This window comes from Barbus barbus (assembly GCF_936440315.1).
Source record: "Barbus barbus genome assembly, chromosome: 30".
NCBI classification, from domain to species: Eukaryota; Metazoa; Chordata; class Actinopteri; order Cypriniformes; family Cyprinidae; genus Barbus; species Barbus barbus.
The window spans coordinates 25,152,717-25,175,080 of record NC_136758.1 but is presented as its reverse complement, the minus strand read 5'-3'; the positions used below and the strand labels follow the sequence as shown (position 1 = coordinate 25,175,080).

Genomic DNA, 22,364 nt, shown 5'->3' with positions numbered 1-22,364 from the left:
ATATGTAATGTTTATATATTAGATATATTTATTTATAATATAAATTATGTGAATATAAACATAGACATCTAAATGCATGTAAATATTTTCAAAATATACACTGTATGTGTATTTATATATGCATAAATATACACAAAACACATATATGTTATGCAAACAAAACCTTTATTTTGGATGCGATTAATCGCGATTAATCATTTGACAGCACTAATTTTTAATTATTCAATTTATTTTCTCACATGGTCACACAGGTTTTGCATGCTATTTTTCTTGACAAATATGATGATGCCTTGCAAGTCATGTCTATACTCTTATTTATGAGATAAATAGATATGATCATTATGTTAATGTTTGTACATTTTCCTTGAGTGTTGACTTCTAAGTTAAACTTGTTTTATAAAAAAAGCACTTATGAAGAAGTTCCAAAAATGACGAATTACAGTTGCCAGATATTCTGTGGCAGTATTTTGTGTGAATCTTGTTCACTTCATTTTGTTTTACTAGCACTTTTACAAGAGAGAAGTGAAAAGGAGAGGAAAAAATATCAAATTGCCCAATTTGTGCATTACATCTTGACCTAAAAAAGTTACTTGAACGTAATTACGATGTTTATAAGTTGTACTGCACACCAAGGAGGACTTAAAGAAAGCATGAAATGTTATATTTTCCCATCTTGAATGTCTTTGACGTCGGACATTTAGTAATCTGTTGTTCGTAAATAATTCATAAGTAAGTTAATAAGATGAACAGCAAAATCCAGTTGCTTATGAATAAGTTCTAGCAGGTGTTCCACAATGACCTGGATGAATGAAATCCGACACAGATGTACTAATGCGTGTGTTTAGAGATTACAGGTCTGTTGTCTCAGGACATATGTGGCGTCTCTGAGCTGTTTAGCATGCGAGTAAATGAAGGATGACTCACTTCCTCAGTCTACCGGTGTTTCTGGAAGGCTCAAGGGGGGTGATTTTTCTTATTTCACCTCAGAGGGTAGAAAAAAGCCTTTTTTATCCATGCTTAGCTACAGCACTGATGTCCTTTCAAATTCGTTTTAATGACACAGAACGAAAAGCGCAATTCACACCAGTCACCTGTGTCCAAAAAAGCGGATTAGGAATATTTAAATAGCGGTTCGCCGGTCCCCGGACTGCCAGCGCTATTCCCTTACGACAGGTTAAGTGTGTGACAGCAAAGCGGAAATTTATAATTAACACCAATACCAGGCTGGAAGTCTGTTGAGGCGTGGCCTTTTCAAGGAAGGACTTGTTCCTGGCAAATTGTCCCCATTAATCTTCAGCTTAATTGATTGTGAAAAGTTTTAGGATGACATTTTAAAAAAAGCATGCTCGGCTGGTGATTGATCTGAAGAAAATGAACTAATAATGGGTGCAAGGCAGTCATTAGTTGTTGAGCGCCGAGGCTAATTTTAGACCGCTTAAACCATGTTTGATAGCGTTTAATAAAGAGGATGTGGGGGAAGAGCTGCTAACTGGCCTTCACCTGCAAACGGACGCTACGCATAAATACACACGCTCATGCATGTGTGCTTTTACATGGAGTTATACTCATCGCATCTCGTATCTCGTTTGGGTCTTGTTTGTTTGAACGATATTATAGTTTAGCACAAGTTCTTCGTTCGGATTGCTTGACACGGGTTTCTCATTGGTTAATTTTGAAGTATGAATTAGTTCCAGGTTTGTTTATAACATTTTCATATCACTTCAGTGTATTATTTCTAAACTAGTAACAGTGACTTGGGAAACAGTGAACAGTTCTTAAAAGAATCATTTATTTTTCTTAGTGTACAAAACATTTTAAAACTCCAAAGAAACTTTTTCCACTATAAAGAACCTTTTTATGGAATTGAAAGGTCCTGAAGATGTTAAAGGTCTTCGTGGAACCATAAGAGTGCAGAAGAGGAATTATTAATGACAAAGTACAGACTTTATATGTTATTACTGTATATTGTTTTTAAGGTTATGTCAAATGACAAAAAGTAGTTATGTCAAGAAGTAGTGGTGCAATTTAGGCAACATGGAATTTTTATTTTTAATTTGTGTTCCTGGATTTATTTTTTATTTTTTAATTGAATTGAATCATCGAAGCATGTTATTCTGAAAGAAAAAGTTGTTTTTGTGTTTTTTTCCCATTAAAATTTAGTAACTCTCTTGGCTTCTAAATTGATTTTACTAAGTATGGTCACATTAGCTAAATTGCAGCTATTCCTATTGAAATGACTGGATTTTTGCAGAGTGACAGTAAATGTGATCTTTTTGCTGCAACCAAAACCACAAGGGTGGGGAATTAAGACAATTAAGTCCCACCTTAGGTCTAATACTGTTTCCCACCTTACATATATTGTTTTGCATCCATAAATGCTTCAAATAATGGAATTGAAATGTGTTGCAAATGCAGTTTTTGTCATCTTAATGCTGCTTAAGATAACATAAACCTGAAATGACTGCACAGTATGTGTAGTTTAAATATTTTGAAATTAATTTTTTTTTTTTGATGTTATGTGAGCCAGCTGAACCATTAACCAAATTTCAGCACAGAAAACCCTCCATGCCTCTTTGTTTGTGCACAAATAAGCTTGAACACATTTTGCACTGAGTTTTGTCAACCCGGATAATCAATTAGCTGTTTAATATGCATGTATGTGTGAAGGCAGCTGTTGTGGCGCTCTACTTTCTCACTACTATATAATGGCATGGCACAATAATATTGATAGTGTCTTTTTCTGCCACAACTCCCAAACAAAATTAGTGTATTTTTAGAAAAGGCCTGTTTCTGGTCCAATACAAAGAGGTAAATATCAAAACAGAGCATTATTCACTTTGCAAGATTTCCTGCAACAGTAAATAAATCGTTACTGTACCTTTAAGACATTTTATGTGTTTCAGCACCCTACTCTTCCTCCAATAGCGTCTCTGTTGGCCTGAGGGTGTTACGGTCCCGGTGGTGTCAGCACGGCTGCACCGGCGCTCCGGGCCACAGAAATGACCGTTATGTCCACTCCCACAGTGCATTGTCATTTGCGTGGGCAGCGGGCCGGATTGATTCTGACAGCAGCGCTAGGTCATTAGCGGAGAGCTCAGAAGTCCTCTGTCAAAGCGCTCCACACTTCCGCCCGGCTAAATAATAGCATTTATATCACCCAGATCATGCTTAGCAAGAGATGAATTATAGATGCAGGGTTTGGTTTTAAGGGAGAGCAGAGCTTAGCTGCCTGTGAAGGGCAAAAGCAGTGGTAACAGACACGCAGCACTGAGAGAGACTGAACCTTTGTTCGTTCTTTTTGGGAGATAAGACTAGTCAGTAAATTAGCCGTGAGTTAATGGATAGTTTACAAAGCCGCTAAATGTTTATGATCAAGCATGTTTTGGGAGCCGCCATACGGTCTGACCTTGACCACCATCAGACGAGCAGTGCTTTAAAAACATCAGAGAGAAAGAGAAAGAGTGTGTTTTTATCATGACAGACTGTTTTGGTCTGTAAAAATAAATAAATTAATTAATTAAAAATCCATTTATTAGAAAGCAAGTGTCCACAGAAATAATTTTGACACTTAAGTCACACTAAAATGTGTGAATATCATTGCATAGGAATATTAAAGCCAGTGTCGTCTGCAAGCATATGATACTGTGCTCCCTTTTACATTTACATTTAATTATCTAATTGCTACTTTTGTATGAAGTCAGTTCTCCTCAAGTTCACTTTACAAACACAAAGTGGACTTTTGATTCCATTTATTTATAACCTAACAAACTTATTTTGTGAACATTTTTGCTTCAAAAGTGCTTATGCTGTCGTCTTTTTCATGTAAATGCCACATGGTTTGATATTTTGTAATCTAATGCAGTGATATTCATGCATGCAAAGTTTGTCCTTACTGTAAGTAGCCTATTTGGGAAGCATTTGTGTTTTAGAGTAGTTCAGTAGTTAGTCTACGTTTAGAGTGCTCATGCGTGGGAAAACGACTTCAAGTCTGGCCTGTGGCGCGTATTTGTTTTGTAATTAATTAATTTAATGCATTAATTAATTTTATTGTCACTTTCTACTATCTTTAAATAAAAAGACCCCCCCCCTCAAAAAAAAGAACACTTAAAAAAAAAAAAACATGCATTAATTCACGTGAGTAGGCCTAGATCAGAGGTTTTCAACCAAGTGCCTCAGCAAACCTTGAAGAGGGCTTCAATATGGCTTAAAATTATTCAAATAAGACAAAACATCCATTAAATTAGCTCAAATAAAAATGAAATAAAAAAACAAGATATGTCATTGTCACCTCAACAACCAGGATTACCACGGTCTTGGAAAACCAATTTCTAGACCTACAAAACTTATTTTAAAAAAAGCACTAAATCTTTCATCAACTCCTTGTTTTAAGATTTATAAAATCATAAAATGCCATTAAATATGTATTTCATTAGATAGAAATTGAGTAAAAATATCTATTTTTTTAAATCCTTAACCCTTATCCAGTGAATCACAAACAACAGTCAAAGTCATGGAGCATTTGAATGTTGTTGTGGACTATGGAAGGCCATGGGGGTCAAAATGGCTGAGAACTGCTGGCTTACATGGAATATGCAGATTTTTATTGCATTTCCTGTGCTGATTTTGGTAGGGAATACATTTAAACAACTACTTTAGACTTATTGGTGTGATAGAATAGTTCAATTTGTCAAAATATTTAATAAACAACCACACAACAGGGTGGGGAATGTGCAGAACGTGGCGCGCATTCCAGTTCTGTGGATATCTGTGGAGTTTTCTGCTGTTATGTGGACACAGATTGCTCTCTTTTGGGCATCTGCCATTTTTGCATTCATAATAGGGATGTGCCAGACAGCATGTCAGAAACTTTCTGATCTTCACTGAACAAATTAACAGCGCTGTTGTTTATTGCTTATCGGTGGTTTTTGATGTGTTTTAGTGATAAAGGATGAAGAGCGTTCAGAGACACTGATCGACAGGGAGCCTTAATTACTGCCTGTGTCTGTGTGTGTGTGTGTGTGTGTGTGTGTGTGTGTGTGTGTGTGTGTGTGTGTGTGTGTTTGTCGGTGTGTGCGCACCTGTGGTGAGCAATGGGGTGACAGGACACCAAACGCCTCTTAATATGTCTCGCAGCTTCAAGTTCCAGCACTCAATCTTTCATCAACTCCTTGTTTACTTTCTTCTCTTTCCTTCTCTTGTTGTTTGTTTTGTAGCGTCGTCTTTGTTGTTTTTGGCTTGTTTGTGATAATAGGACTTGGATTAAAAAAGAGAAGAGTGGGGAAAAAAACACAGACTTTGAAAACCCTTCTATCTTCACACCGGAGGAAAGCGCAAAGACGACGGCTTTAGAAATGACAGCTGTTTACATTTGCATAACATCAAGGTGGAGCGAGGCAGTGTCTTTGAGCCCGTCTGTGTGCAGCTGTCACCGGCTGTAATCGCAGGTTGATTCGCGGTTCATAGGAATCGCCATCACGCTTCGTAGAAGGTGGCAGAGAAGGAAAATAACACGCAAGGCGAGTGTTCTTCACCTCAAAGCACCTTATCCTCGAGACGTCAAGATCCTTTCGTACATGCAGATGGTTTTAGGGACGTCAGGCCACAGTCTGAGAACTACACGTCCATTTTGACTTTGCTGGGTCATTAGTTCTAGAGGTTAAAGGGATACTTCACCAAAAAAATGAAATAACTGTCATCATTTACTTACTTTCATGTTGTCTTTGAACAAAAAAAGAGATGATATGGCAATTAGATGGTAAAGATTTGAGAACTACAGCAGAGGGGAAGATGTTAATTGAATTTCAGGTTTTTTTTTTTACTCATATGGCTTCAGAAGAATTATTTATGTATCTATTTATTTATTTTCTTATTTATTTAAATACCATTACTGCTGCTACTACTACTACTAATAAAATAAATGGCCTCAGATTATTATTTTTTTATATTATTTTAATTAATTTATTCATTCATTCATTTTACTACTATTACTGTTGATATTTTCAGTAATAAAATAGTGGCTTCAGATGACTCATTTTTATTGATTTATTTTCACTACTGCTGCTGATGCTACTACTGCATATTAATAATAAATAAACTGGCTTTAGATTAATTTTATTAATTAAATATTTAAATATTAAATTTGCATATTTAATAATAATAATAATACATTCATAAATCAATCTATACCAAAAATGCACAGGGTATTGCTATTCATATTTATTAAAATTATTTATTGATAATTATACATTTTAGTCTAAACCACATATTAAGAATAATAAATTAAGAATTCAAGTAATTTGTTAATTTATGTATTGATTCAAAAAATAAAGAAAGATTTAACATCACATCATCTTTTTTCTACTTTTTATAACCATATTACATTTACAACACTTTATGCAAAATAACAGAATATAATTTCTTCTAAATATCTGTTTTTGTATTGTATGCGAGAAAGAAAAGCATTAGTGTTAGAAGGACCTTTTTTTTCAAGCCAAGCTGTGTTTGTTTGTGAAGGAATGGATGGTGTTCTTGCAATTTTCTCCTAACGTTATTATGCACAAAAATAACTTTAACAAGCTCACCATTATGCAGAAAACGGCGCCCATGAGCATACTTAACACATTACAGAGCAACGTCTAAATATTCCTGAGATAACTCTTTAATGTTGGGTAATAATCACCCTTGATTTATTACGTATGGCTTATTCTTTTATTTAGGTATGATTTTAAGGCTCTGAGATGTTTTTGGTGTCTAGATATGGCTTGGGTCTCTCTTTTTTTCTATTTGGGTCTCTCTTTTTTATTCTTTTTTTCTACTTTGAAAACGAATAGCACACCTCTCCTCCAAAACGCAAATGATTTGATCTATCATTCATGTTTAAATGTAATACTTAAGTTAGGGGTTTGTTCAAATCCCCAACTCTTAGTACGAGCTGTAGTAATATTATTTTATTTTCTGCTTTTTCTTTTGCTCTTTTTGTTCTTTGTTGGCTTCAGTTTTAGTTGATCTCCATCTCTATTAGTCCAGGTCTGTCTTGCATTCACAGCGCATAGATTTGTAAAAAGCGAGGCAGACGTGTTTTCTGTGATGCCCATCACGGAGCGCTTCAGATCACAGTGTGAGCGCGTCTGAGGTCAGTGCTTTCTGCTTTTAGCTCTTTTATTTACATCAGCTGTCGGAGGATCTCCATAGCTTTCCTTTCGTTCACTAATTTGCTGTTGAAAGCAAACATGTCAGAGCCCCTCTTGTTGTGGTTCACTAGCTTGCATAACATAATGCGAACAGCATTTACATATCCATAAACACACAAACACACACACACTCAATCTCATCTCATGTGTCGGATGGCTTCCTGACAGATCATCCATTCTACTGCCGTCCAACACGACGGATGAGTTTTCACACTCTTCCCATCCAGATTTCTCACTGTTTCTCTCTGGTGTTGTTGGTGTATTAGCCACATGCTGCTACCTGCACCTTCCTCAAGCACACACCTTATTGCATGTCACCTCATTTGCTGGATGCTGTACAGTTTGGACAGAGATGTGATATAGAGATGAACTCTGACAGGATGACTGCTGTATGTTCGCTATCAGACTAAAACATAGCGATTTGCTTTGCTGTCTGCTGCCTATATTGGCAGCTGTCTTCTAAATGGAACCTCATATATGACTCATTTAGGGCACCCTACATAGACAACAACTTTGTGCAACTTTGAGACCCCACTTGAGTTTGTTATTTTGCTAAGATGATGACATGGACTCTAATAATGATAAAATAATATTATCTTTAAAATAATAATAAAATGTAATAAAAATGCATTGCAAATTACAGTTTAGTTGAATTGAATTCTTATCAAAATTGTAGGTATTGAATAAAAGATTGAAAGATTTTTGTTCAAAGAGACAATTAAAACTGCATCAAAACCACTTGGTTTAAAAAAATAACGTGATTTTGAAAAGCCAATACATTTGCGACAGTAGAATGTAACTTATTGTCTGTCAAAAATAACATGCACAATACTCAGTAGTAGATTTTTGTTCAGAGATACAGAAAAAAAACTGCATCGAACTTTCTTGGTTAAAAAATCCCTGCAGTAGTCCAGTAAGTTCACACATTTCCTGGAAAACCCAGTCTGCCAGATATGTTGACTACGTCATCACAGAAAAAGATGGCCTGAGCGGCTTCATCATGCTGTCTGTCAGAGACTGTAACATACCTAATACATAACACGTGTGAGACTAAATTTCTTCTTCACTCTCTGAAATTTATTTTTATAAAATATAGATTATCTCAGTTGTTTGAAATAACAGGGCAATTATCAAAGTTTGATTAAAAAAAAAAAAAAAAGTTTAATTTTCCAATAAACGATCATGCATTTTTACACGATTTGTTACATGAATTAGCCCATAGATCACTAGGTTTTGGAACACAGCCTAAATTATTTTAAAATGTTTTGTAAATTCTTAAATATATTCTATGTTAACACTTTTTATGAAGCACTTTTTATGAAGCCTTTTTATGAATGTCTTATAATATACCTTAGAGTTGTTTGTTGGCTCTTGTAAATACTTAAAAAAATTAAATAAAAATAAATTGTACCATCACTTATAATAATCAATAACATTAAATGAATGCTTACATCGTTAAAGGGTTAAAAATTAAAAATGAATGATCAACACCAAATTTCATTTTTTTAAAGCAGTTATTAAAACACGCTATGTAATGTGATACAGTTACATCTAGAAAAGAGAAAAGTATGTCTGCAACCCCTTTTTATTTAAAAGTTACATTTCAGTGTTTGTTGTTCATCTTATTTTATTTTAAATTTTTTGTTCTTGCTATATCGATGAATCAGCATCCAGAATTGTCAGTTTTATAACCTGGGATTATATATACAGTATATGCAGTGTGTGTGTGTATGTATATATATATATATATATATATATATATATATATATATATATATATATATATATATATATATATATATATATATATATATTATAAATCACACAATGAATGTGTATTTAAAAGCAGTTATGAATGACTTTATAGTTCATTACATATACAGACTTCATAGAAGGTGCTGCTACTTTATTTCAGTGTGTGTATATTTGTATTGTGTGTTTGAGTCTGTGCAGGTGAGAAATGGCAGTCAGACAGGAGCAGCTGGCGCTAGTGTGTGTGTGTGTGTGTGTGTCTGCAGGTGGCAGCTGTGTGCAGGTGTGTTTGAGTTCTCCTGTCACTGGGTGGCAGGTGTTTTCTGGCCACAGGTAGAACGTGAGCACATGTGGCAGGTGGAACAGATACACTCAGTTACCGGCGAGCAGGTGACGACCGGACACGATCCGCCCTCGAGACCCTCGCGAGGACCGGGAGTCTTTGCGATTGGATGGTAATGTCAAATGCTTTGGTACAGAATGCCGTAGCACGCCTATACATGCTAATGCGCTTTCAGAGCGCATGCTAATGTACGAACGGTATAGTCTGCGTTCGGCAGCCCTTTAGTTTCAGCTCAGACTCTGTCAATAAAACCTGACCAGGCGTCACAGAAGGATCTTGGGGGGGGGAAAGGTCAGTGGGCAGTGCAAAGCGGGGAATTTTGATGATCCGGCCTCTGTTTCCTGCACAGCCCTTCTGGTTCATTAGCAGTGGGAATTTGGACAGGGAGAAGGTGGAGGGGGGATAGATCCACCCTTATTACTTATGCAGTCAATAGCAAGGCTTGTCTGCATTCATAATTGTTTGATTTTATAGGCCAGTCTTTAAACAAACATTGTCTATGGTAATGCCCTGCCCTGATGGATGGGAGAGGTTTTGTCTGTGAATATCATTTGGATAATTAAAAATGACAGACCAAATCGCCCGCTGTCTTGACCCTCACTTTGTCTCCCGAGTGATGCCAGCGAGATGCTGATTGCTGTCAATCACGGGTCTGCGGAGGATTGGGGAACGCGGGCAGCCGTGAACCCTGACCCACGCTGTTGATCTGAAATAGATAACAACCTTGAAATACCTGCAGAATTTCAACAGGCGAGCGGGGCACCTTCCCCAAAAGAGACACTTCCTCTACACGTGCTGTCTGTTTCTGACTGTGCTCGGGTTGGGAACCGAAAACCGGGTCTTATTCCGAACCGAAACATTGGAACCGAATGTCTGTATTTTTCCAGGGTAATCAATATACAATTACTGACTTATAGTAACTTTTCTCATTTTCATTTCACATTTTTTCAGTTACTTAAAAACTGAAATAAAAAATTCTGAAAAAAACTATGCAGACATTTAAAAAAATAAATACAGTAAATATAAATGGCAAAAAAATGCACATCAAATTTGCTAAAACTTAAAATGAAAATGAATGAAAACATAATAAAAAGTAATTAATATCAATAAAAACCATAATATATATGAGTGATACCATATGGAAAGCTTGTTTCTTAAAATAAAATGATGATTTAACTGAAATAAGATAAAATATTTAAAAAAACGTATTTTTAATTGAGCTAGTTGACATTTTTTTCATTTTATGCAAACTTTATGGACTATACTTAAATAACAAAAAACTAAAACTGAAATAAAAAGTCAAACTATATAGACATTTGAGAAAAAATCATACAAATTACTAAACACAAAAAAATTACATTTTAAAATGAAAACAGGATATAAAAAATTAAAAACTAATTTAAAATATCGATAGCATCTGTTATCTCAGTGAAACTGTATGATAAACATTTGTTACTTAAAATAAAATAATCTTTAATTGAAATAAAATATTAAAACATATACTTTATTTTCCAGTTAATTGCCAAGGCAACATTTCTTGTTTTCTAAATAAAATAACTAAAACTAAAACTGATTTAAAAAAAAAAATGGAATTAAAAAAAGAGAAAAAAAATAATGAAAGTTACAGAAACACAACAAAAGCACTTTGAAAAATATAACAATAAAGACCATTAAAGCATTAATAAAAACAATAATAGTACCTCAGTGATACCAAAATAACACTTGACTTGCCGCATCAAACTGGAATATAATTATTTTAACATTTAACATTTTAATTGAAAAAAATAGGACCAATTATTCATCAAGTACTAAAAGAATTGTTAAAGGAGTCATTAAAGAATTGGAACCGTAGTGCAATTGGACTTTTTTTATGATCTCCGTTCCTGCGCTAGTTCTTTTTCCTCCTCTTTCACACAGAAAGAAATTAAAACATCAATCCGTTGGCCTCCTACTGTGTTTTAGGACACCGTGCGTTTTCTTTTGTCTTGTCTTTTATTCTGCTCTCTACATCTGTCTCTTTAGCGTTTTTGTTAATCTCTCATTTCCTCCTTGCTTTCACATTTCAGCACTCGAGTTGTTCCTGCGGTCTACCGCATACTTTTATATGATAATTTCTAGTTGTTTTCTTCTGCCAACGCGGTGTCTTTCCTCTCGCCGCTGTGGTGTGGGTGTTTAAGTGGTTTAATTAGAACAGAACAGAGGATGTTGTCTCTATTATCATATACCAGCAAGCATCACTTTATAAGTTGGGAAACCACTTAGTGTTTATAAACTGGATATGTTACAGTACCTCAAATGTGAGCGTTGTTTACAATAATATTTTGAATCTTATATTTTGGCTCCTACATAAATGTATGTCTGTATTTGTTATGTGAGATAAAAATATTCCTAATATTTTACATTAGATTAATGTTACAGTATCTGGAGTGGAAGATATATTTGTCATCGAGGGAACGCTCTCTCAATATAGACGGCTCAGAGCCGAACACATTTAGTCCTCCGTCGCTTTTCAATTTTCCGACTGCTGAACTACACTCTCCCCATCTCTCTCCAAATCCAGCCAGGCATTAGGAACAATATTTCCCTCGGCAGAACTCCTCTCTCAGCAGGCCAATCTCTCCCTCAAAAATACTGCTGCTACCATGGTACAGTCATGGTATCAAATAATAACACCATGTTGAGACACATTGTACTTAATTACCATATTTAAGTAGCTACTGTAAAGAATACCATATTACCATGTAATAAATAGTCTTTGACGTGCAATTTTTTCCCCAGTTTGTTTCTCATTCCACGGAAGTCAGGCAGGAGAGCAACATCTCCAAGTCTCTAGCAACATAAATGCAGTGTGTCGAATAGCTGAGCTGCCACAAATATATCCGCACCTGTACGATCGCTCGCGGAGAGACTTTAAAGATTCAGAGAAAGCATTTAATTCCTAGAAAGAAATTGCAACAAAGCTTGGTGTCTTCGACCTGGAGCTATGCAAAAAGTGGCATAGAGAAACATTAGATGCAAGTTTTCCAAAGCCATGAAAAGAATGAAAGGAGAGAGTAAAGATATAAGGTAGCAAGTACCAAATACATGCGTTTCAAATAAATGTTACTCCATACTGCTGCTGTTGTTCTTTCAATAAGTGAATTTAAAGGGTATACAATTAATGAAATTCCAAACGAACATACAATAATACACCTTTTTTATCAAATCATGACAACACATAAAATATAAAAAGGTGTAATAATTTATCCAGTTTAATCAAATAAATGAACACTAATAAAATAAAGTAACAAACGGGTTTGTGTTATTGAGATGACTCTGCATCATGCTAAAGTTTTCAGATTATGAGCCATTCACACTTAAAGGACTGATTAAGGGAATGGTATGGTTCTTTTGTATTGCAAACATGATACTTGACTCTGAACTGCTGCTAATCATTATTCTTTTGTCTATAATATTCTGACCATTGGTACCTGTCTCACACCTATCATTGCATCGTTGTGTTTAGGGCATACGCGCGAGCGTCGCAACACGTTTACATTAATCTACAGCCCGCCTCCAGAAGCACGGGGGTGTTGGAATATTCAAAAACAGTATATCGTTGCTCAGCCTTTTCAAACTTCTTTTTGCCCCCAAACAACGAAAACGAACTTCGTTTGAAGTATATCAGGGCCTTTACTATACCATGGTACTATGTAAAAAAATCCCCACTGTAGCCATTAAAAAGTCTATGTAAACACAACTGGATTGTTTACATTTAATTTTTATTTATTTATTATTAAAATTATCTTGTCATTTCGCTCTGGGATTCGCATTTTTTTCAGGTATTTATTCCTTTAGTGAACTGAAAGATTCATTAATGAAACTGTTACTGTAAGGATCCAGAGAAATCTGAACCAAGATCATTAAATCTTGGCCCTATTATTGGTAATGAAAGGAACATATTTTGGTTTTGGGAGTCCCCAACAACAGGTTGACATGCATGCAAGGTCCAAAAATACTTTCATTTTCTTATATTATGCATTTATGTTTACCTTACTTGCTCAACGATTCATTTTTCCAAACCCCTCCTTTTCATGACGCTAATCTGCAGCGATTGGTCGATTTCATTTAAAGCAGTGTTTGTGAGCTTTTAATGCTCCAAAAGCAGCTCCTAGTGGCACAGAATGAATTAGCATTTTCATTCAGACCAATGCGGAAAGACCAACAAGAGGGGGGGCATTCGCAGGCTGTGCCCCCCACGCTCCATCGTCTCCCCTCCTTGCTGAACGTGGTCGATTTCGAAAGCGAAAGTGAAACCAATAAAACAGCGCACATAAGAAAGCGATTGCATGCTTTAGCGAGCGTCAGCAACTGCACTTGATCACAGATTGCACGCTTCCCACCCGAAACATGCACACCCCACACACAATGTGATTTGTGCCCCCCCCCCAGAAATTCAAATGCCCCCCTGATGGAGGTGCCCTGGCGCCTGCTCTAGCGGGCAATATGCATGTCAACATGAAACGGCTTGGGATTCGTTTTAAAAACGACTCGTTTCAATGATTCAGAGTCGACTCTTTCTTTTGAGAGACAATAACTTTATACACGGTGCACTTTAAGATTTAAAACTTTTCAGGATGTTTTCATTCACTTAGAGCTGTGTTACACACTGCATGAAAGGTAATTTTCAAAAATCCATAATATGGGCACTTTAAGTTCTTTACAATTCCCATCTTTAGTACAAACTGTGTTTTTATTATAGTGGTAATGTTGTAGTTTTGTTGTTTCACGTCTCTTTTGCAGTTCAGGTGTGACCTGAGGCGACAAAACCAAGCGCTCTTGTTCTAATCGCCTGTAGACGTTTGGTTGGCGGTGTAGACACGGCGTTAGAGGAGACACGTCTGTCTGAACAGCGCGTCTGACTTTCTAATGACGAGGGGGAGAAATGTAAACCTCCATCTCCAAATAGTGCGCACAAATCCGACTGTGGAAATTAATCCTCTCAATTCTCTGTTCCTCATTGTGTCGCGCCAAAGGAATTTGATCCCATTGAATAATTTCATTATAACTTGTGAGCTTGTGGATTAATGGGAATCTTCACTGTAAAGACAAACAGGAGAGGGGAAGCTGTCGGTTTGCTCTCTTTCTTTCTCTTTGTCTCGTTTCTCATTCTCTCCCGTCACCTGCCGCACAGTCGAACCCAAGACACAATCAGTGTGCACAATGGCGTACTTGTAAACAAGATTAATGCCCATGTACTGTTTTAACAGCTTGTCAAGAGATCACATGAACACAATGGCAGCGGGTTATTACACATCCGCACTACATTATTAAGCTGATACGTACATTTATGATTCACTAAACCCCTGACGTGAACTATAAGGTGTTCGGACGCTGCATGTGTTACAGATCGAGATGTTCCTAGCATGTTGCTACATGGGTAAAACATTGGATCTTTTGCTTGTAATAGTTCAAAAATTAAACTGAATTGGCTGGTTTTTTTTTTAAATCTCCCTTCCTGTGGTTTAATAATCCACAGTAAATAAACATTGATGTGGGATTAAAGAGACAGATATAATTAGAGAAGAGAAAACAACAAAAACGAGAAAACATGTTTTGTTAGTAAATGTATTAATTAATTAGGCCTTTTATTAAAATGAGTATAGACTCATTAAACATGTTTTTTGGTGTGAGATTTATTACTGTTCAAAAGTTTTTTTCAGTTAGGATTCATTCATTTGATCAAAAATGACACTAAAGACATTTAATGTTATGAAACATTTCTACTTCAAATAAATCTTTTGAACTCTATATTCATCGAAGAATCCAAAAATATTAAGCAGCACAACTGTTTTCAACATTGATAATAATAAGAAATATTTGGGCAGCATATCAACATATGAAATTGATTTCTAAAGGATCATGTGACTGAAGACTGGAGTAATGATGTTAAAAATTAAACTTTACATCACAGAAATAAATTCGATTTTAAAATTTATTCAAATAGTTGTTTTGAATTGTATTAATATTTTACTGTATTTTCTGTATTTTTGAGCAAATAAATGCACAGAAGAATCTTTTTTCTAAAACATTTAAAATGTTAGGCTTGCTATGTGTGTTTATTTTCATCCCTTAATTTCTTTTTTTATGCTAGACTATATGCACTATTCCAGCTGATGTACTCGAGCAGTATTTTCCCAAGAATGAACTGAATGGAAATAAATGAATCCATAAAACACTAAGAGGAGAGGATCAGTCTGAGTGCTGTAAGATAGCAAACAGAACGGCAGGTTGGATGTGGCCTCCAGGCCTCGTCCTGCAGAGCTGGGCTTTTTTAGCGTGCTGTTTTATAGCGCTCTGAGTTTGTCATCCAGAGACTGTAAAGTGGAAGTATCTCCGTCTCGTTAGAGCCGGAATGGGAGACTCCCGTCGGTTCGGAGTGCCGGAATGCTCTGCTTTAATTGCGTTTGATGGCGGCTCTGCAGAACAAACCAGTGGAAAGAGCTTTTATTGCCTTTTCCACCGGGGTCCCGTCTCATGTGCTGATCTTTAAACATCGAGGCTTCTTTTCAACCTGAGAATAACAAGCTGTGGTTTATATTATCAGTTAACAGGCTTTTGTTTGTAGGCATTAAGACACTTCCAGTTAACGGAATAAGTGTTTCACAGAAGATAGAAAGTCGTACAGGTTTGAAATGACATGAGGGTGAGTAAATGATGAGAGAAGTTTCATTTTTGGATGAACTATGCCTTTAAGTGAATGTCTTTTCCCGCTCCATCTCTCTCTTTCTCTGGCTCTGTCTGGTAGTGAGCAGTCATGTAGTGACTCAGAGTTTCCCTGGGGCTTGATTTTATGATCTAATGGCAGTCACAGTCTCCCTCTCTCTCTTTCTCTGGCTTTGTCTATAATAAAGGAACGTATAATAATTCATGGTGCCAATTTTGACATTTCAAAGCATTTACAAAAACGCTGCTTTCTTGGACGTCATCACTGCTGGTTAAGTAAATGTTGCTCATAGGAAACGCATTGTTTCATATGAGCAGTGATTAATAGGCTTGATTACAGCTACTGTACTGCACACAGAGTCTATTTATCTCAATTCTTTCAATATTTAATATGCATAAAGGAATTAAAAGAATAATTCACCTAAAACTAAATATTCTGTTTTCATTTATTCACCCTCATTTTGTTCCAAAACGTATTTATAAACATTATTGATCAAGTTTTGTATTATAAATATTAAGTGTGTGTGTGTGGTTGTGTGTGTGTGGTTGTGTATGTGTGTGTGTGTGTAAATGTCTTCCACAATTCCATTTTGTTTCAAAACCTATTTATTTATTTATAAAACGAAAGACCAAAATTCAAGTTTCATGTTTACTTTTTTGTTCCAGAAGATATTTATTTATTTGTTTGTTTATTTTCTTTCTTTCTTTCTTTCTTTCTTTCTTTCTTTCTTTCTTTCTTTCTTTCTTTCTTTCTTTCTTTCTTTCTTTCTTTCTTTCTTTCTTTCTTTCTTTCTGAGTGAACATAAGTTGAATGGTTATCTTGTAATTGTGCAGTAGATTTGCTAAGTTTCATGACTATAACCTCTCAAACATACATTTGATTTGATCGGTCTTTATCTATAGAAATCTATTGCTGTCAAATTAGTTATTCATAAGCACAATTAATATTCATAGTGAGGATTAACGAAAAATCCGTCTTTAATTTGTGTGAATCTCACTCAGTCATATCATTTTGTGCATAATTGTTGTGGTGAAAAATTGACATGCATAAATAATTGTTGTTTCCAATGAAGCTTCCGAAATCGTTCTGATTAAAAGATTTCAAACTCATGTCAGAAAATTCAGTCAGAGGTCCACATGCTTATTAAACTAGCATAGGAGGATTTTAAAGGTGAAATGTGTCATTTCTGTTCTATTTAAAATGTTTGAAACCTGTCAGAAAACAGTGATTATTTGCTGGTAGTGGCAGAGAAACAACCTGTTATTTGGCGTTTTGAGTCGGATCAGTTTGGGCGTCAGTCTAACGGTGCATTCGGCGGTGTTGTGGCCACTGAAACATCTCTTGTTTTTCTTATGTAACAGCTGTAGTCTGTCTCTCTCTCCACCTGAGTGCTGGAATCAACTCTGTGTCGCAGACGTGCAGTCATTATTCACCCGGCGCCTGCCTGCATAAGTAACAGCACGAATCGCACGCCAAACACGCAGAGAGAGAGAGTGGGAATATAGTAAGTAAATATTCCATGCTGTTAGCCAGCCATACGGTTTATTTGTTTGCGAGGGTGTTAGCGAATCACAGACCGAAGGCATTTGTCACAGGCCATAAAAAATGGATGACTGTTTCCAAGGGGAGTGGCCACTGTCGTGCCGAAACTGAGCTAGAGTTTCGTTGACCTTCATCGGTGTGACTGAGGCATTATGGGATATCTCTAAAGGGCATCTGAGGCTGTCTAGGGTGGGTCTGGGGTAAAGCGGAGGAGTTTCCTATCCTCTCCTTCAGCCTGTGTGTGTGTGTGTATATGTGTGTGTGTAACCAAGTGCGGCCTCTGCGTCCCACCCATCCTCTCACGCTCTGACAGCCACTAATAATAAGGCATGAAGACAGTCTGACAAAATGAAGACAAATGCAGCATGCTGCCCCAGAATCATAATCTCTGGCGGGTCTCAGTGAAAGAGACATCCTAACTGTACACGGATGTTCTTTATAACACACTCCTGTGACCTACACGCACAAAGACACCCATGCACCTTTCAGATCTGAGCTGAGAATTTGCTGTTAAATTTCAAATCAAATCCTTGTTTGAATTTTAAGATGAAATGTATTGCATATTATTATTATTATTATTATGTGTGCATAGGCCTTTTATCACACTTCTGCGTTCGAAAAGCGGAAGATTCAAATAGCATATTGTTGTGGATTACTTATGTAGAAGTCAGCACTAATACGTCTTCTAAAGACACCAATCTCAGTTTACAACAGTTAATTGAGGATTATGAAACCAAGGAATATGTTGTTAACAGTCCCGATCCTAGACTTCTGGGTGCCCTACGCAAAACTGTGAAAACGAAAAGCGTTCAAGAAACAATATCTCTTCCACGACTCGGTATGCTTTCAACTCGTTTTTTAACGGTTTTTTTTACGACATTCACGTTACATGATTTGACTGATTTTTATGTAGAGAGGGTGACAGCGCATCGCATTAAAAGAAATGATCATTCATGTTTTCATAACTGCTGGCCAAATTCAAAAATGAAACTAAAATTAAAACATATTTGAGAGAAAGGGGCCCCCCTGGTGGCCCTATGCATCTTGCGTATTCTGCATATAGGGAGGATCGGCTCTGGTTGTCACAATATCCCGATGAGTATTTCGTGACTTAAACAGAAGCGTGCGAGCCAAACTGTATGTGTAAAGGCAATTCTTCACCGTCTGATCACCTTATTTCATTACAGAACAGCAAGAAAACTATACATACAACATATCACATTAACAATTATTAGAATTAGCCAAAGATTAAAACATGTTTATTGTTTATTGCGTCAATGTTCAACTAAACTAAAATAGTAAAAAAAAAATTCACAAAACTGGCGTCTGTCCATTGACAATAAAGCAGGCAGAAATTCCTTTACGCTACTAATCGGAGCTGGATGTGACGACACGCGGACTGTGTTAAAGGTCTACATACACACTTATAAATAACAGTATATTAATGAATTATATAAAATATACATTTAATTAAAGTGCCCCTATTATGGATTTTTGAAAATTACCTATGTGTAACACAGCTCTAAGTGAATAAAAACATCCTGCAAAGTTTTAAATCCGAAAGTGCACCGTGTATAAAGTTATTGTCTCTCAAAAGAAAGAGTCGACTCTGAATCATTGAAACGAGTCGTTGCCGTTTCATGTTGACGTCAAAATGAAATATTAGCATATTGCCTGCCCACTTGCTGTTTCCCCAGTAACAGCTGTACACAAAGCAGCACTGCTCACAATTGACCTATCGGTAAGCCCCTCCCCTCAAATGCAGACTAGCCAATGGCAGTCGAGTATCGGTTGCACGGGGAGCGGAAGTCAGACATCTTTATGTTTCAGCGCCATAGAGAAACACTGGAAGATCCGAAGCTCGTATCGGCTTTATGGGGTTTATGCTTCTAAAATGGAAAAACGATGTGCCTGGGGTACTTATAACACTGATTCCAGGTCTCCTGGGTGGATGGGCAATATAATTTATTTTATTACATTTCCTGAATCCAAACAAAACAGAGCAAAATTTCCCCAAGTATTCAAATCCAATACAAATGAAGACAAAAACATTAATTTTCTGGGTGTCATACACTCATTAAGTTACAATTTTCACCTGCTCAAGCAGAATGTTAATGTTATCTTGTGCTTTAGCATGGTATCTCTGGCTAAAACTAGCTAACGTTAAAGTTAGTGAGTCCATGCTAATGTACAAACCTAAATAGCGGACTGTTCTCGCGTCTTGTACAGCGTAGGTCAAAAACACATAAATGAAGCTCTACATTTCAGTGCCTCTCCATATTAAACTGGTTAAATGTACGTTAATTTAATCGTACCGTGCGATACATGAACAGTGTTGATCCTGCCTGTTGTCGTCCGCGATCGTGATATATATATATACACACGTTATTCATACATTAAATGTATACAAATACATTTTAAGTTTAGAAAACTGAAATCTATAATTCATGCATTCATTCATTCATTCATCCATTTCACCAGAGTGAAAGAACACTATTTATATTTTACATATTAGATTTCCTTTGAATTTCTTTGAATTGCAATTCAGCAACAATCGCATACATCCTCAGTTGTGGCGAGAGATACATGCACCAGCATTTCTCCTATGGAAGTCAAAGGAAGAGACATATGGGGCTTTGTTGGTCAAAACTGTGTGTGTGCGTGTGCGTGTGCAGATGGGTATTGTTAAAGATTCATGACCAGAATAAAAGATCTGAGGTGAAGTTTTGGCTGCAGTATTGAGGCACTGAAGCCAGAGTGTTACTACAGATGCTGTACAGGTGCCATACTACTGTTTACATCTAGTAACGAAATCAAAATATAAACTAAAAAAGACAAAGTCAAAGCTTCTTACAATATTTGAAGATATCTACATGCATATATTATTAATATGTGAATTTGTATTAGTCTGTATAACTATAGTACCAATAACTGTAGATATGTTTTGACAGAAACTACAGTAAACATGGTAATTTTTGTAAACAATGCACAGTCTGTGAACAGACAGTGAAAAAGATATGTAATTTGCAACGCAGTGTTGTACTGAATACAAAGCCACTCTCATCAAACGATCACATTTGTTGGTCTTTTAACCATTTTTGGACACTTTTGGCCGTTTATTTATAGTACAGCAGAGAAATAAACTGGAACGATTGGTAGAAGAGGGTGGAAACTGATATGGAAATGCTGTGAATGGATCTGGAATCATGGCCTGTATGAGCACCACTGCTAAAAGTGTTTGTGCTAATGACTCACGTTTAATATCTGTTTGCTAATGCTGATTATGTTTCTTCCAATCACCTCATGACAGAACAAAGTGACTTTACTCAGTGGCACCCAGTATAGAGTGTCATTCCGGGCTCTCGGTGCGTCTCCTACATTAAAATCAATGCTGACAAATGGCCCCGAACAGAAATCTGATAGAAGTTCCTGTGACCCGTAACCTCTCCGAAGAACAAGTTTATTTTTCTCGATGCTCATTTCCAGTGGGGTTTTTGTTCACAATTTGAGACTGAAAGCTCGTTCTCAAATATCCTCATGGATGAGCAGTTTGCTCTTGTGAAGTGTGTGTGTTTCGTTGATGAGGGGCCCTCTACTGGTCACACAAAGACCTTCATCACACCACCAGAACTGAGGACACATGCTGCTCCTGACACAATAACAAACAATAACACAAGAGTGACTTTTTTCATCAGCGTCTTTAAATCAGTTCCTGTTTTTGTGATGTCTTGTCATTTCTCCTCAAGATCACACAAGTGTATGTTGGAAAAAAATGTTGAAACAGTTTTTACTCAGAAATTGCTAAGGAATTGTTAAGTAACATTTAGTTAAATATGAAATTTTGAAGACTGAAACATTATTTTCTTGAAAAGTGCACTCTAGTAATCTTTGTTTTTGTTTTTTTACAACTTGAAAAAATGTTTACGGTGTAGCAGACTAAGCACAGATAGAGTTCATCACATACAAACATGTTTCACTAATGTTTGACAACCACAACGTTGAACAATACTTTTCATTTTGAACAGAATTTTATTGTTTTATTATTTAAAACCTAACTGTTTTGTCATTTGGCGTTTGCTTCAAAAAAATAAACAACATTTATTTATTTACATAACATTTATTTATTTATTTAACATTTATTTATTTATTTATAAATAAATAATAAAAAATAAAAAATAGCCTTTAACAAATTTCACATTTAATTCAGTGTGTTACCTCTTGTTTCTTTCTAATTATTTGCGAAATTGAATTATTTGCGAAAATAAAACTGCTTTCAAAGTAAATCCTACTCTAATTTAGTTCAGTTTTTAGGTGTCTTTCTTTACAATTTAAAGTGTAGAAACAATTTATGCTCAGTAATTGTTAGCAAATTTGAATAATAATTACGAAAATCAGTAAATAACACATTGAATTAAATCTCGTGGAAAGCTGAAATTGTATTTTCTGGTAGAACGTAGTGCAATAAACTGTTTTTTTTTACTATTTATTTATTTATTTTGTTATTAATGACATTCAGACATTTTTAAGTTCCAATACTTAATAGTACTGTAGCACTATTAATAATACTTTGTAGGCTCTCTGTATGTATGCAATTAAACCTTTTCTGATTTTAAAATAATAATCACGTTGTATCCCTTCTGAAATGATCATAGAGAGTTTGTGCAAATGGACTTCAGATATTATCAGCAATTCTATGCTATTATTATTTGGTCATAAAAGATTGACACAAATAGACCCATAATAGGGGTTGTGCATAACAGACATCCATATTCCATAAACCAGGTTGCGTTGCTTCCAGTTCATGTCTTTTGTATGTGCTTTGTTAAGTATG

At 35.9% G+C, this 22,364-nt stretch overlaps 1 protein-coding gene across 1 annotated transcript in view; it reads left to right on the top strand.

Annotated features, from left to right (window-relative positions):
* The window catches only part of LOC306850333 (neuronal PAS domain-containing protein 3-like), a gene marked incomplete at both ends in the record, with an annotated part of 314,937 nt that overhangs the window by 160,106 nt on the left and 132,467 nt on the right, over positions 1-22,364 (top strand). The window lies entirely within an intron of this gene.